The sequence below is a fragment of the Canis lupus genome, chromosome 12 (assembly GCF_003254725.2).
Source record: "Canis lupus dingo isolate Sandy chromosome 12, ASM325472v2, whole genome shotgun sequence".
NCBI lineage: Eukaryota > Metazoa > Chordata > Mammalia > Carnivora > Canidae > Canis > Canis lupus.
Genome location: NC_064254.1, coordinates 55,137,692 through 55,151,732, shown reverse-complemented (window position 1 = coordinate 55,151,732; position 14,041 = coordinate 55,137,692). Strand labels below are relative to the sequence as shown.

At 36.3% G+C, this 14,041-nt stretch overlaps 1 long non-coding RNA gene across 1 annotated transcript in view; it reads left to right on the top strand.

Annotated features, from left to right (window-relative positions):
* LOC118350364 (uncharacterized) overlaps window positions 1-13,465 on the top strand; it is a 71,925-nt gene extending 58,460 nt beyond the window's left edge. The window contains exon 3 of the long non-coding RNA XR_004804018.2: window positions 8,984-13,465. This is a non-coding gene — a long non-coding RNA (uncharacterized LOC118350364). The remainder of the gene's footprint in view (window positions 1-8,983) is intronic.
* Window positions 13,466-14,041: the final 576 nt, after the last annotated feature.

The following is a 14,041-nucleotide window of genomic DNA, read 5'->3' as shown; positions in this document are numbered from 1 at the left end:
CCAAGAGTGGATGCCAGCAGTGAATGTTTAGCAGAGAGCTGAGGGAGAGCAGTGCTGAAGATTTTGCCAAAACACAACCGTGGAAAGCAGGTGAGATGGCAGGAGGTGGAGACACTGGGTCATTGAAGTTAATTAAGTAAACTGCATCTCTTCCTGGCCTGGGGCTGTTTATAATAGGCTGGCTGGGTGTGTGGCACAGGGAAGTGCTGACTAGTACCTGAATAATAGAATACTGCTGAGATCATGAATAGGATTGGGTCCAGTAGTGCCTCTGAGGCAATTCTTTCTGCATTTATCTTCTGGTTTACCTTGTTCTCTGCTAGTGCCTCTTCTTCGAAGGTCCATGAGCTATGCTCATCTGGTTGCTTCCTGATGTCTGCACAAACTGATATATACATGTGTATGTGTGTGTGCGTGTGTGTATAGTCCTGTTAATAAGTGTCTTGTGGGAACAATAGTGTTCTGGTTCAGTGAAGGCATAAAAACAGGGAGACCCTGGGGTACCTGGGTGGCTCAGTCAGTTAGGTGTCCAACTCTTGATTTCGGCTCAGGTCATGATCTCAGGGTTGTGGGATTGAGTCCCTCACTGGGTTCCGTGCTCAGCAGGGAGTCTGCTTGAGATTTTCTCTCTCCCTCTATTTCTGCCCCTCCTCCTGCTTGCACGCACTCTCTCTCTCAACATAAATAAATAAAATCCTTTTAAAAAACCCAAACAAACAGGGAGACCCTGAAAGGTGAATGATATGAGCACCAAGGCAAATTCTGTTCCTTAGTTTTCCTGAGGACACCACTGTTTAACGGTCCTTCAAATCATATGACAGAGTGTGAAAAATATATCAAAGATGAATTATGATCTAGAAATGTTTCCCATTACTGGGTGTTGCAAGTGCATAATTTTGGGTAAGAAATAGCTATTGTATTCACTTAGTATGTATATTAAGAGCAAGGGAAGGAGAGAGGGAAAGAGAGAGGGAGGAAAAGAGAGAGAAAGAAGAAAAAAGGAAAGGAAAGAGGAAGGAAGGAAGGAAGGAAGGAAGGAAGGAAGGAAGGAAGGAAGGAAGGAAGGAAGGAGGAGGGAGGGAGGGAGGAAGGAAGATGATTTCAGAGATAACAATGACAGAAAACCCTGGCCAAGGTGGGGTGTTAGATGAGACATCCAAAAAAGGGGTGACACCTGAGCTGAGTCCTGACAGCTGAGTGGGAGTTATCCAGGGAGGAAAGGTGTGGGTGGGTAGAGATTTGTGGAGAGGGCTTTCCAAGCTGAGGGAAAACGCTGGAGATGAGAAGGTGGGGCACACGACAGAAACTGCAAGTAGATGTGTGGCAAGGAGGGTGTTAGTGAGGGATGACGTTGGAGTCATAGGAAAGGGGGGCCACACAAGGGGCTTTTGCAGTGCTTGGGGATCTGGATTTGATCCTCATGACTATGGAGAGTTCAGAAAGATTTTAAGTGATACAGTGTCATGATATGCTGTGTGTCTAGAGAGTTGTTCTGATGACAGTGTGAGGCATTGGTTGGAGGCATGTAAGGGTGAGAGAGGAAGGCCAGGTAGAAGGCAATGGCGGGAGTCTAGGGGAGACTTGAGTGTGACTGGGACTGTGGTAGTGAGGGTGGAACTCAGTATAAGTAGGTGGAATAGAGAGATATTAAAGAGGTGGAATCAGCTTTTTGTCTGTTCTGGGTATTATTTCTTTCTAAAAAAAAGTTTTAATTTTTAAATTTTTTTCAACTTCATTGAGTGTGATTGACAAACTTATCAACTACCTGTTTTATTTTATGTTTTAGGATTTATTTATTTATTTGAGAGAGTGTGTGCATGGGTGGGGAGGAGGAGATGGGGGGAGAATATTCAAGTGTGGAGCCCAACATGGGGCTTGATCTTATGACCCATGAGATCACAACCTGAGCTGAAACCAAGAGTTGGATGCTTAACTGACTGAGCCACCCAGGTGCCCCAAATGAGAAGCTATTTAAAGTTAACAATTTTATGACTTGATACACATATATATTGTGGAAAGATTCCCCCCTATGGAGTTAATGAATTAATTAACACATTCATCACCTTAGATATTTACATTTGTTTTTGGTAAAAACATTTAAGTTCTACTCTCTCAGCAAATTTCAGTTTTATAATGTAGTGTTATCACCATGTTGTATGTTAGATCCTCAGACTTTATTTTATAACTAAGATTTGTACCCTTTTACCAGCCTCTCCCTATTCCTTTCCTGCCCTAACCCCGTGGCAAGTACTTTTCTGCTCTATGTTTCTATGAGTTTGACTTTTTATTTATTTATTTTTTAAAGATTCCACACAGAAATGATACCATGTGGTGTTTCCTATCTCTGTGTGGCTTATTTCACTTAACATTATGATCTCCAGATTCATCCATGTTATTCCAAGTGGCAGGATTTCCTTATTTTTTAAGGCTGAATAATATTCCCCATCTTTATATCACATTACCTTTATCTGTCCATCTGTTGATGGCCTCTTAGGTTGTTTCTGTATGTTGACTATTGTAAATAATGCTGTAATTAACAGGAGAGTACTAGTATCTCTTCAAGATAATGGTTTCATTTCCCTTGGATATATACTCAGAAGTGGGACTGCTTGTTATATGGTAGTTCTATATTTAATTTTTTGAGTAATGCCCATCCTTTTTTCCATGATGACCGAACTACTTTACATTCCCATCAGCAGTGCCCTTTTCTCCACAACCTTTCCAGTGCTTGTTAACTCTTGTCTGTTTGATGATGGCCATTGTTGCAGGTGTGAGGTGATATCTCATTGTGGTTTTTGATTTGCATTTCTTTTGTGATTAGTGATGTTAAACACCTTTTTGTGTACCTGTTGGCCATTTGTATGTCTTATTTTTTATCTATTTGCTGCTGCTTAGATTTATGCAATGCTGAAAAAGATAGGGATGTGACTTTCCCTGCTTTCTACCAATATGAACATCACCGCTAGTGTCTTCTGCCAAAGGCAATCTATAGATTAATGCCTTCAGTGACTACATGGGTGGATTTCACATACTTGCCTTAATTTGGGCGGGAAAAATATCTTTTACATACGATGTTCAATAGAAGGATTCCATTATTTAGATAATTTTGTTTGGTAATACATGTTATCTCATCCTCTGGCTACATCCTCTGGCTACAAGTGGGTTTCAGGCTTTTTGCCTGTGGCATTATGGAGGTCAAGCTGGTTGTCTGTTTCACGATCAGTCATGCTGAAAAATATCCTCCAAGAGTCTGAGCTACTGTCTCTGATGACACTTCAACAACAAGATCAGTGATTAGCAAACATTTGGGTTTATCAGAATCCCCTGGAAAACTTTTTAAATAAAAGATTCCTGGGCCCTTTGGGTACTTCAATTCAGTATATAAGGGATGGGGCCCAGAATCTCCATTTTTAATAAGTGCCCTTACTTAGGGGATTCTGAAACAAATGGTCAGGTAATTACATTACCCATTCTCCCCATAGAAAACACCTTTTCTATGACTTGATTGTTTATATTTTACCCGATTTCTGAAGTGGAACTTGAAATAAATGAATAAAACACATAATTTTTGTATTATGTTTATTTTGCTATATCTTTTGTAAGCTATAGTCAATTTAAAATAATGAAGGTATGGAGCTTGTTAGGTGAATGATAAGGTATTCCAGGATGTTAAGAGTGGCTTTGCATGACATTTAGAAATTAGAATATCCTGATGATAGGGTAAGGATCAGTCCTATCTTGCTGTGGGACTTACAGAATATGCATATGTTGGAGGTGGAGGTGTGTTCTGGAGCAGTGAGACCTGGTGTGTGTCAGGCAGTCAGACAGCATTAGCATCACCCTGGAGGCTATTAGAAATGCAAATTCTCAGCCTCACCCTGACCTACAGAATCAGATCTTTTGGGGTTTGGGGTTTTCTGTGTTTTAACAAGCTCTCCAGATGATTCTGATACACAATAGAAATTGAGAATAACTGGTCTAGTGCACTTCTGTCTCTCCATGGAGACTATGTTTGGGTTTTTAAGGTTTAGCAGTGTGTCTTAAATTATGGAGGTATTGCCTGACTTGTTTCTCTAGAATAAACCCACATCTTAGGATGTATTTAATTAGGATTTGATTCACTCTAAAGTGACTGCAGATTTAAAAGGTAGAAATTGCTTTCTGTCTTAAAGTACAAGTTAGAGCAATCCAGGACTGGTTTGCATTCCCAAATCCACCTATCACCTTAGGAGACTGCTTTGTCCAGAGAATGTATATCTACATTCCAGTCAGCAGAAAAGGGAAAGGAGAGAATGGACACTTTACAGGTGATGTAGACACTATTGCCACTTACATTCCACTGGCAAAGGCCAAGCCACTGGTCCTCTTTAGCTTTGTAGAAGGTGAGGATGCGGAGTTTTGATTCTAAAAGGCAATGTGCCCAGCTGAAATTCAAAAGTTTTGTCACAGAGGATGATGAGGAAAGGAGAAATAGGGTGAGGAGTAGGAGGATGGATTGGTTATTTTTGTCACAGTGGGAAGGTACACTTACCTGGAAGTGTATGTTTCTGATATGTTCCTTTTTTTCTTCTTTTATTTTTTTAAAACTTCACTTCTCTTATATATCATTATATATTCATGCTTTCTATCCTTCCACTTCAGATTTTAATCTTTTCTTTAGTCATTCTCAATGACTTGGGGAAAAGGATGCTGAATCCTACAGAAGTTATTATGATGAAATGATTTTTACTGTATCTATCTATCTCTATCTACCTATCATCTATCTTTGTATCTGTCCAAATGTGTACATAAGGTTTCCATGACAAACTTTTGCTTCTGTTAAATATTGTTATTTACCAATTTGTTATATATGTGAATGTATAAGGAAATTCCTATTTTTTAAAATAATGCTTCTAATGGCCCACTTTCTCAGATTTATAAGTTATGCAATGTCAGAGAATGATTCCTGAACCTTTAGGGAAATATCAAATTTACATGATAATATCAATGACTTATTTTAGGCCACTTTAAATAATTCACTCTCATTTTTTCCAGTTTAATATTTCCTGACATTTGAACTAGACAATGGCTGAATACAAATGTTTTATGTGCTCTTTAGTGGAGACACCTACTGTAAAATGGTTATTGAAAAGCCTATGAATCATCCCTTCTCTAAAATATTCAGTTCTTTAAGCTGATTGCTATTAGCTGTTCATATTATTTTAATTAGAAGAAAACATGGCTGCTGAAAATCAGCTGAAGGTTCTATAAATAAAAGTATCCATCCTGCAGAGTCAAATTTTAATTAACCTTTTAGTATGCCAACCTTTCCACTAGCATTTTTCAGGGCTTGCAGCCATTCATTTTGTTCAAAAGCCATATGGACTATTTTTCATCTGTATATAATCCAAACCTATGAGAGAATGTTCCTGGAATACAAACGCACTGTTCATCAGCTGTCTCTTAAATACCTTTATTTAAATGAAAAGACACACAAATGCAATACAGTGTGGTGTGGTGCAGGGGAAATACACAAGATGGAATAAAATAACTGTCTCTTCTTTTTCTCATTTATCTCCTCATTTTAGTCACAATTTGTGTCCTGACCCGCTTTGGGCATGTTAGGTTTCTTAACATACAACTTACTGGTGATTAAAGCAACACCAGGCTGTAATTACTGGGAATCAGTCCACTTTTTACATCTAGTCATTATCCACATGAAAGGTGTTTTCATGAGCTATTTGTTGGAAAATCCATAGGTGACATAAATAAGTATTTTCTGCTGATTGATTTTGTATGTTGCTATGACCGTGACTGTGGAAGAAATGCCAGATCAAAGTACAAAAGGTGGCTGGACCTTAATTCACTTCAGTCCCTGGTTACCAGAAAAATTAGTTTTCAGGAAAATGTTTCTAATTGTTATGCAGTCAATGAAAGCCATCAAACACAACCATAGCAACCACTGTCAGAACCTGACCTTAATAAGCAAAGAGGACTGATATTAATTCAGTTTCTATGGTTATAGTCAAAGTAAACGTGATATTTTTCTATTTAAAATTTATAACTCTCTGTGATTATTATAGTAATCGAACATCAACTATAACAAGTTTATTAAACTTATAAAAGAACCAAACGATAAAGCACTGCAGTTTGCAAATAATACCCTAGATCTATAGAGGTGATTGGGTGAATCAAGTTTTGAGTAGAAGACATAGGCTAAACATTGAAAGCTTAAAACAACTCATTGCTATGATCCTACCCTATCTGGAAATTTCTACTTCTCCAACCACTGCTTTTCTGCCTTTTGGTTGTATCTCTTTCTGAAACTCAGTTCCTTATAGGTAAATACTTTTTTTTTTTTTTTTTTTTTTTTAGGTAAATACTTTTTAATCTATACATATACCAACATATAAATATTAGCTATCAGGTAGGACAGAAAATTAGGGCAAATAATTAAAACCAAGGGTTTAGTGAGTAAAGAACCTTCAATGGTAAAGACACAGTGAGAATCTAGGGTGAATCGAAGGAGACAGAAAAGGATAGATGTGGATCTGGAATGGGCAAGCCCTACAGCCAGGGTGGCAGGCAGCTCTGACATAGCTCCCAACCCTCTCTGTCCTCCATCCTCTGTAAACACTTGCCCTCCCATTTCCTTTAAGCATGTTTGGCAGGTAGTCTCTGAAATGGCCTCCAGTGATCTTCACCTCTGGATATTTACACCCTTGGATAATTTCTTCTCTTTGGGTGGGTCTAGAGATTTGCATCTGATGAGATAAACAAAGTAAAATTAACTTCTATTACTCCTGTGATTTGATTACAAAAGAGTGAATTCCATCTTACTGGCACACTCTCTTGCTTTATAGCTTGTTTCACTTTCATGGAGCAAACTGCAAGGTTGTGAGATGCTCAATGGAGAGGTACATGTAGCAAGAACCAAGGGAGGTCTTCAGGTCAACAGCTTACCAGGAGCCATGAGTCCAACAGCTACAAAGAATTGAATCTTACCAATAATGAACACGAGTGAACTTTAAAAATGATGCTTTCCAGTTGAGTTAAGCCCTAGGAGTTAAGCCATGCCTAGACTCCTGACCCAAAGAAACTGTGGCTTAATTGCTATTGTCATTTGAAGCCACCAAGTCTGGAATAGTTTGTTACATCACCATAGTTAAACACCACAGCCAGATTCTGAAACAGCTATACAATCTGGTCACATAGAGTGGGATGGGCTGGGAGAGTGGATATAGACAGGGATACAGCATACAGACAGGGATCAACATTCAGAGATCAGGAGGAGAGAAGGGAAGGAGGGCGAGGGAGAGAAAAAAAAAAGAAGCAACGTGAAGCATATTTTCCCTTAAAGGTCAACTTTTAAACTGGAAACAGGACAAGGACAACATAAGCATCAATGAAAAACAGGATGCAAGAGTTGGTTGTATCACAGTACAACCAGAGAGGAGCTTGGCTTTCAACATGGATCATGTTGCAAGATCCCCTGCTCTTCACCAGTTAGTATGGACCCAAAGAATTATAATTAGAGAAGAATAATCCATTACATTCATGATAGATCTCTCCACAGGATCCTCGGTTTAAGAACTTGCAAATATAACTCAGACTTACAAATCACAAATTATATACCTCATATTTCATGCCCTATCATGTTTTATATTTTATATTTTATTGTAGAGTTGTCTTTTTTTCTCCGATTCATGCAGATATTACAGGGTGATGTGAGTGGGGTGTGTGTGCAATGCAATCTGAAGAAAGAACACCGTGATGTGCTATCCGAAGCCACTGACTACAGCTGTCACACTGAGATGCCTCTCACTCACAAATCTTGGTGTTTGCAGTGTATGTCACTCAGAAAACAAACATATTTCTGCAGGCATCTGCAGTTTAGCTGATAGTCACAAAGAACCTTCTATTCGTCATCCAACTTGGGGTTCTTGCAATTCCATCAGGGACTGTTGAGAACTGTTTCAGGAATGTGGTGAGTGATAGTCTTTCTGCTTTGCTTACAAATATGGACAGCCAATAGGTAGACTGTATATTCTTCATATCCTGCTGTAGATGAATTCACCAGCTATGGCAGCCAGGGATCCTCATGACCCATTTCAATTACAAGTTCTGCTGCTCCTGGAACCACCATTTGTCCCTAATATTTAAGTCATGGTGCCTAATGGACACATTCTAACAACTCACTGTAATTAAAAAATCTCTCTTCAACTGCTCATCTCTTAGGACTTGGCTTCCATGGGAAGATGGAAATGGGCAGTTTCTTCAGGCATGTCGTTATAGATCCAAACTCCGAATTATAGGTATATGAGACAACTTTTGAGTATCAATCAGTATCCATTTCAAACATTATGTGAACTTTCTCTGATAAAGAAAAATTATCTCACACTTACCCCGCGTTTCCTTTCAATGTAATTTTATTGGTTACCTGGTAATTTAAAATAATTTAAATAATTCATTAAATTTAAATTTAATTTAAATAATTTAATTTGATTTTTATATATTTATAATATATATTATGTTTTATATAATTATTTTTATATAATTTATATATATAACAAATTTAAATTAAATAATTTAAATAATATGCTTAAAATTTTGTCTTAATTCATCATTTATAGATAATTCCTCCTTATCCTTTACTATCACAGAGAAGCTAGTATTTAAGATATGAGGAAACAGTTTACTTGCCAAACTCTGGCATGGGTGCCCGTGTGGAATTATTTTTTTCCCTTCTGCACTCCTTTCCAAAACCGCCTAAGAAAGGAAGGATAATTTTGTGAATCTTTGCATATATAAAAATATCTTTATTCTACTCTTACCCTTGAATGAAAAAATTCCAGGTTGAAAATTACTTTCTTCCTGAATTATGAGGTGCTATTGTTGAAAAAGCTTGATGTAATTCTGATTCTTATTCTTTGGATGTGACTTCTTTTTATTAATTAGTTAACTAATTAATTAATTTTAAAGATTTTATTTATTTCTTTGACAGAAGGAGAGAGAGAACCAGAGAGCACAAGTGAGAACAGCAGAGGGAGCAGGAGATGCAGGCTTCCCGCTCAGCAGGGAGCCCAATATGGGCTGGATTCCAAGACCCCAGGATCATGACCTGAGCTGAAGGCAGACACTTAACTGACTGAGCCACCCAGGCACTGCTGGATATGGCTTCTTTTTAAAATGATTATTATTAATTGTTTAGGGTTGTCTTTTTAACATGGTATTCTGAAATGTCATGATGATATACCTTATTTGGGATATTTAAAAATAATTAATTGTGCTGGTACATTTTTGGGTTCTTTAATCTGGAAATGCAAATTTTTTAGTTTTGGAAAAGTTTGCTTTTAAAAATATTTTTATCCCCATGACTTTCCTTCTTTCCTCTTTATGAAACTCATAGTAGTTATTTGAGCTCTTGGTTTGATGCTTTTAATTCTTAGCTTTTCTCTCATATTTTCCTTCTTCTTGACATTTTGTTTACTTCAAGGCTTCTGTAGAAATTTTTTTCAACTGTTATTTTAGTTCTTCCTTCTAATTGACATCATTTTTATTGATGAAAAACTTCTATCTCCCTGATACATTAATTTGAGGTTTGGTTTTAATTTTGAAATGTTCTTGCATTTCATGCATTCTCTCTCCTCTGGATTTCTTTTCTTGGTTTGCTTACTTGGCCTTTTTTTATATTCTGGAGACTTTCCACACATATTTCCTAAACCTTGATGACCATTCCTATTTAACAACAAGGCCCTCAAATTTTAGTTGGAAGCTCTGTGACCTCTGGTGCTTGCAGTGAGTACTCCTCACTGTTGTGAAGTTGGTCTGAATAATGGCCCATCACCCAGGCCTCATTTATCCATGCAAGGAGGTCAATCTCTGCAATCTTTTAATATCTTCAGAAAAAAATTCTTCACTCTTCTACATGGGGCCTGATCATTGGTTTCTATTCATCTGTGTAGGGTGAGGCAGAGGTCTTGGGATCAGTCTGTTATTGACAATGGTTTAATAATTACTCTTATTTTTAATTGTGTACCTCATCCTTGCTCTCCTCTGGGCCTCATAGTCCAATGATTTTATCTTCACTATTCAATATTATTAGTGACTAAACCTTTATACCTATGCCTGTATATCCCTGGAGATAAGGTACCTGACCACTTGTATTTAGTGTGTGGAAGTGGAAAAGGGAAATTGAAGTGTTAAACATAGACTGTCAACCTATCTTCTGCATCCCTCCTCATCCCTGCCCCATATCTGTTTTATTCTCTATAATTTTCTGCCTTCCTTTGTATCAAATGTTTCTAAATCCTGTGCTTTACTGAGTTCCTGAAGGGGCTGGTGCTGGGAAATAGCCTGTTTTTCATCAACATCCCCTTCTGCATGCCGTTAGTCTGGGATTCTATCTCCCAATATGTTTTTCCTGTCATATTAGCTAAAATTTTTCTGAGATCTCTAGTTTCTTGATCTCAGAGCTAATAAACATATGTTCAATGTGGTAGTCTTGAAGCTGTCAAATACAAAATAATTTATATATAGGGATACCATTTATTGAGCCTTTATTATGTGCCAGTCATTGCACTCAGCACTTTATATATGTTATTTCATGTAATATTTCTAATTTCCATTTTATATATGAGGAAACTGAGGATCAGAGAGATAGTAAAGATTAATATAAGATTCCCAATACAAATTTTTATTCCAATGAGAATCAGAGTGTCTTTCATCCCACGAGGTATTAGCTAATGGCAAGACTATGAGTATGTATTTTGATGATAAGTTTATATATTAGGCATTTTATGTCTAGTTGAATGACAGGAAATGTCATTTACAATAAATATTGCAAATTTGGAAAAGGATGGATAATTTGTTACTGTGGATTTTTTCAAAGAGTTATTGAGGGCATATCTGAAAGGTACATATCCTATCCAGTGTGACTTTGTCATAAATAGCACATGCAAGGGTTGTATTCTAATCAAGGTTCATTAGTGAGTGAAAAATATGTTGTACTTTATGACATGAAGACTATAAACTACAAGATACAAACGAATGGAAGAAATGTTCTGGTGAGGAAAAGGATGCACAAATGTCCTGGGATCTCACTCCCAGCAAACTCATTCCTTATTATTATTATTTTTTAATAATAGAAAGAATCTTGATCTCACTAAACAGAAAACTTCGAGCTCACATAGTTAATGATAGACAGTGTACATTTCGAGTCTTCAGCATTGCTGTAGGCTTACAAATATCCAGCTACTTTAGAAAAAGTTTTCTTTATCATTCATAAAAAATCCATCAAAACTCTTTCACCAACAATAAAAGATTTTTTTTCCTAAGGCAGAAGAATAATTAGCCTGATTTTTGCTTCCTTAGTCCTATTCTTGCAATCAAACAAAATAGAACCAGACTTGAGATGAAGGCATGTATTACCTTCAGGGTCTTTTCTTAGTAGGACGAAAGAGATTTCTTCCATTCTATGTTTAGGAACTACCCTCCAAACACCCTGGAGCTAGAAACACTAGAATTTTGTACTATTCTTTTTTGATTCACTAGTCTCCTGTGTAACAGCTTTTTGGGGGGTGTGGTGGTGGAAGAGTGAGTTTCTGACTTTGTGTGTAACTTTTTATTTTGATATACTTTCAACTTACAGAAATATCTCAGGAATGTAATGGGAACTAGAAATATACATAACAATACTGAGATTCAATTATTTTCATTCTGTCTCATTTGCTTCCTCTCTATATACTTGCATATTATTCTTTTTTTTCTGAATCATATGAGAGTAAATTGAAGAGATCACAAGTTTTACACCTAAATAATATAATTCACAGTGTGTTTCCTAAGAGTATGTTATTTCTCTTACCTTTTGACAACATAGTTATCAAAATGAGGACATTTTCTTATATTTTCCCTATTCCCATGAGCATGGATTGCATTTATTTTTTATGTCTCTTTGGTATCTTTTAATTTGGAAGAGATCATCAGCCATACTTAATATTTCTGGTCTTAAATTTTTGAAGGGTTATAGATCAGTTATTTCATAGAATATTCCTCAATTTGAGTTTATATGATGTTTCATCATTATAAGTTTCAGGTTATGCATTTTTGTCTTGAATTTCACTGAAGTGTTATTTTAGCCTTGTCAGTGAATCCTATCAGGGCACATGTTTCAAACTACATTAAAATTAGTGACATAGGCTTTGGTCACTTGGTAAAGTGATGTCTACCAGGCTCCTCCATGGTAAAGTCATCATTTTCCCTTCCTAATTAATAGGTAGCTTGTGGAGAGAATATGTATCCTATTCATCAAACTTTTATCTACTAGATTTGATGTCCACTCAAGGTTTTTTTTAACTCCATCATTCTTTCTTCATTTACTGGTCTACATTCTACCATAAAGAGTGCATTTCCTTTTTTGGGGGTGTTTATCTTTTAATTCTTTTATGTATTTATGTCAGTATGGAGTCATGGATTCTTATTTACTCACCAGGTTATAATCTGTTACTATCAGTATTTATTTTGGTGGTCAAATTGTCCCAGATTCGGCCAGTGGGAGTCTTTTTGAGCTGATTCCTGTGTTCATTTGACATGTTCCCTTATTCTTTACTTTTTTACTTTCTGTCACAATAAGAGGTTCCAGACTTATCTTGTACTTTGCATGTCTTAGCACTGGTATCATCTATCTCTCCTAGGAATCCTGGTTCCATTTAGTGGAGAATAAATTTAGAAACTAAGACCTGGAAAGTAGGCATGCCACTGCTACTGGTGTCTGTTTCCATGCCTTCTCAGTGGATAGAAAACATACGTGTGTGTGTGTGTGTGTGTGTGTGTGTGTGTATGTGTAAGTGAGAAAACTTCCTCCAGTTATCTTCAATATATTTATTTGTTTGCTGAAGCCTAGAATACACAAAGGAGAATTTCAGAATTGATAAGCTGCAAAGAAAACCTACTAGCTTAATACTTTCTTACTTACTAGCTTAATACTAAGTTTTCTTTTTGAGGTAAAATTCACATAAGTTGAAATATATAAATCATAAAGACACAATTCAATGAGGTCTGAAAAAACAATATACCCACATAGCTGAATCTATAACAAGACATGGAATATATTCTTTACCAAAAAGTTCTCTAATTCTTCTTCCTGGCTAATGAACTCTCCTAAACCCCAAGAAAACCACTCTTCTGATTTTTTTCACCTTAGATTGTTTTTGGCCTTTTAAAAAATTTTGCATCAATATGATAATGCTCTCTCTATATCTATATATCTGCATCTATCTATATATAATGTATGTATAAATCTTTTTGGCTCTTTTGTTAAGTAAAATGTTTTTGAAACTTACATGTTGTTGCATACATCAGTGCCTCATACCTTTTTATTACTCAGTAGTGTACCATTGCATAAAAAACCAGTTTATCCCTTCTTTTATCGACGGACAATTGAGTTGTTCCCAGTGTTAGGCTATGAATAAAGCTGCTATGAACATTATGTACAAGTCCTTGTGTGAATGTATGTTTTCATTTCTCCCAGCAAATACATAAGAATGGAATTGCTGAGTCATGTGGTAAGGATGTGTTCATTGGACATAAAACTGTCAAACTCTTGTCTGCAGTGGTGCCATCTTTTTTGCATTCTCATCACAGTGTATGAGAGTTCCAGTTCCTCTATATCCTTGTCAACAGTTAATATCTTAAGTCTTTTAAATTTTGGTTATTCCAGTGAGCATGTAGTCCCATCTTATTGTAATTTTAACTTGAATTTTCTTGGTAACTTATGATGCTAACCACTTTTTCATGTGCTTATTATGTATTTCCCTTGTTATTTATTAGTTCCATTTATTAATATTAATATTATAAATGATTCTGAAAAATCACAAATAAATGTTGACTTCTGTAAAATATTTTCTGCATCCATTGAGATGGTTTTGTCTTATTTTATGTTCTGTTAAAAAGATAAATTATGAACTATAGAAATGATCCCTGAAAAGATGGATTACATTGATGGATATTTTCAAGGAACCAACTTGCAGTTTTGTTAATTAATAATTTTCTCTTTATTTTCTTT